The following is a 3,552-nucleotide window of genomic DNA, read 5'->3' as shown; positions in this document are numbered from 1 at the left end:
GTGATGATATTTAAAAATGCATTATTGCAAGAAGTAAGACATTTTAGCTTTTTTATCACTTGCTTCACTCTCAGCTTCTGACCTTAGCAATCTGCTTCTTATTATATTAGACCTTACATTAGGGAATAAAAGCAGAGACATTAAACATTCTGAAGTTTCAGACTTCATGAAACATGTGGTGCTGTATTCTCTGTGAGAATAACAAATCTACCAATGAGACCTTAAATAAACAACTTTTTAAAATAAACACAGTGGTGGTTTCTGCCAAGGGCATAGGTTATGACTCTGAAAAAGCATTATTTATCTATAAGAAGAATAAAAATATGACTAGTTTGGTTATAGTTCTTTCCATTATGATCACAATTAATGAAGTCTTACTGACCATTTATAAGTGGAAGTGGAATATGAGCTACATGGAAGCATACTGACTTTAGCATTAGTATGTGCTACACTTAAAGTTACATAAATATGTTAGAAATAAAATTATCTCATTCTCATCACAGTTGGGCATCTTTTGAGCTGGTTTTCAGCTTTAGCTTCTCCTGACATCAGGTTTTGATAAATATTCTGTTGATCAGATCAATTCTCTGATCAATAGTCACCCACTTTCCTCCAGCTGAGAGATATAAAAAAAATCCAAAACAAGACCAGCAACAAACCTCCTAAAACCTCCTAAAAAACCGACCAAACAAAAAACTGAAGTGAAAACTGTCAGCCAGATGGAACATTTGGATTTCTTATATACAGTATTTCTCATTAACAATCAACACAGTTATAGCAGACTAAACATGTCTTCTAAAGCAAATGTTAAATAAAATTCCCTCTAGTTAGCATCAATAGGACTTGCTCACATATGTTAGAGCTCTCAATGCTCCACTGTCTACTTAAAATACAGTTAAATTTACCTTTTGTCTGTTTTCTAAGAAGAATTTGCTTCTTAGTAAGAAATTATGTGAAGAATTCAGTTTCTTAAGTCTGTACCCACATTTACACTTTCCTTTTACTTCAGTATCTCTGAATATGCAAAAAATACCTGGTTCAGTGGTGCTGTCACTTATTATGGTTTATGCATAACCATTGTTTATTTTGGTATGACCTGATCTTGTTAATAGTTAATTTTGCCTCCTTGGGTATGGCTGATAATGATCTATTCATAACAATTGCTTTGACTTCTATTCCTTGTGAGGTACAGAGAAAAGTATTGGCATTACATACATCACAGCATATGCCTTGCAATGCTGTGCAATAGCTGTCATTTTGAATGATCTTCTGAAACAGAAATGAGCTGGCTCAGGATCATTCACTGGATGCCATCTGTTGTTCACACCATAAGTACCAACTAGTAAGGTCCAAAGCGCATGACTTCTCTTATCACTGCGTTTGAAACTGCCATTAACATCTGAAGCCTTCTGTGTCCAGTCATGAGAATTGGAAAAAGACAAACCACATAGGAGGAGGGACAGAGAATGGAAGATGCTCACCTCTGTCATTATCAAACCCTATAAAGGAAATTTTATAAGGCATCTCAGTAAAGGTAAATCTCAGGTTAGCAGCAACCTTAATCCCAGGTCAACAGAGAATTCAGCTTTCCATGACTGTTCTTCATAGATCTCTGTGTCTCTTTTATTTTCAGTACTTTAAATGGCTGTGTACATACTCATTCTTTGAGTCCTTTTGTCCTTCAACTGGCAGGGGAGCAAAGATGGATCTGTTGAGCAAACTGTAGTGTCTGTGTTTGGAAGTGGGTGACAAGCAGCTGCAAAGAAGATGATAAAAAATTAACTCTGGAAACCCAGCATGAGAAGCATGGAAACTATACCTCCTCTCCTAATTAAACTCTGAAGAAATGAAAGCATGCTTAAAATCACCACAGTACAAACAGGGAGATTAAAAAAACCCCTTCCTTTAAACAAACATTTAATACCACTGAGGGATAGCTAAAATATAAAACCAACTGCAAAACAGCACTCAGGATTTTCCCTCTTGATGATTCTGGCATACACCTGATCCTAGGTCTTTGGGGTAATATTACGTTTCCTTATAAAATATTTATACAACACAGTACCTTAACCTCCTAAATCTGTGTAACAGACTATCTAGCCTTAAAGGTAAGTACAAAAACTAATGTGAACAGCCATTATTTTCTCTCTTACATCCTCTTTCCAAATGTATTTGAGCAAAATATGTTTTCAAATTTTTCCCCTTATATTTTAAATATCATTGTCATGCATAACAATGGATAGACCAAAGCGAAGTATCCAATAAGGCCAATTCAATATATATGTTCATGGATCTTGTCTAGATTTTTCTGTGATTTATCTCAGAAGGGTCCATGTGATGTCAAAGAGTATCTTCTCCTTCAGTGTAATTATTACTAAAACTAGCAATGCTTTTTGGAAACAATGATGATGGTAGTGCATTGAAGAGAAAATAAACACATGGTTCTTACACAATGGAGCCTATAGTCTATCTTGAGAAGAGTGTCCCTGTGGTCTAGGTGACATAATGCAAAGAGAAGACAGGCATCAAAGCAAGCCCATCAGATAAGTGCATAAATGCAAGTTATGCTCCCCCTTCCCTATTTCTAGGGGATACATGGGGATCTTTATTCCCTTTTTTCAGCCAAAGCTGTCTGTGTTTGAAAGAGAAATCTGCTGAAAAGACACAGGTGAGAAGTAAGTTTTGAAGAAGAATTAGGAAAAAGCAGAAATGTAAAACAGAGAAGATACTTGCAAGATTAGCACAGGTGGCACACTATGCTGAGAAGTTCCTAGGAGGACAACAAAATTACTGGGGAAAATGTTGGACTATAGGCTTAATATGAGATGATGAATTAGGTGAGATAATCATGGAAGTGTTCAGTGAAGAAGAGCTTGGCCAGGAATCTAGAGGAAAATCTAAAGCTTGGAAACTGGCGTTGTGGGCTGGTGAGGTAAGCTATCCAGCTGGAAGAGAGAGTGCAGGAAGCATCCTCTCCCACAAACTGGTACAGAGGGCATCTGTGCTATTAAACACTGGTGCAGCTGCTACTTCTGTAGGCATAGACCCCTATGTATACAGTATATTTATCTAGTAACTGCAGTTACCCCTCTAGCAGTAGGGATTTCAGCCACTCAGCATTGCAGTCCAGGAAGCCCTGGTAACCTGAGAAACCTGGGTAATCTGAGGTTTGTGTAGACACTGTGCTAACATCAACTGGAGCCATACAACTACCTTGTATTTTCAGCATGCAATAAGTCAGTTGGGTGGTTTTGAATGATTTGTCACCTACAGACAAAGCTTAAGTCTTACTGCCACTGGCAAGCCCCCATTAGTTTCAGCGACAAAAGGTTTTCACCTCTGGGAGTTCAGATTCTCAGTTTGCTGTCTTTAGGCCACACTAAAGAAAATACATTAAAAAATTAAATTCTATGATTATTTCTGAAATAATCATACATCCTTCATAAGTAATTTAACTTCTTGAGGAGAAATACAGAGTAGTAAAATTCTATGGTCTCTATGAGGTTGTAATTTCTATTTTTTTTTTTGTTTTCTTATTTTCTTATAAAATTC

At 36.6% G+C, this 3,552-nt stretch overlaps 1 protein-coding gene across 1 annotated transcript in view; it reads left to right on the top strand.

Annotated features, from left to right (window-relative positions):
• MMP16 (matrix metallopeptidase 16) overlaps positions 1-3,552 on the top strand; it is a 176,023-nt gene that overhangs the window by 152,006 nt on the left and 20,465 nt on the right. The gene's annotated exons all lie outside the window — the stretch shown is intronic.

The sequence above is a fragment of the Corvus brachyrhynchos genome, unplaced genomic scaffold (assembly GCF_000691975.1).
Source record: "Corvus brachyrhynchos isolate BGI_N302 unplaced genomic scaffold, ASM69197v1 scaffold293, whole genome shotgun sequence".
In the NCBI taxonomy this organism is placed as follows: domain Eukaryota; kingdom Metazoa; phylum Chordata; class Aves; order Passeriformes; family Corvidae; genus Corvus; species Corvus brachyrhynchos.
Note: the sequence above shows the minus strand (reverse complement) of the source record. Positions and strands in the feature narration are given on the sequence as shown.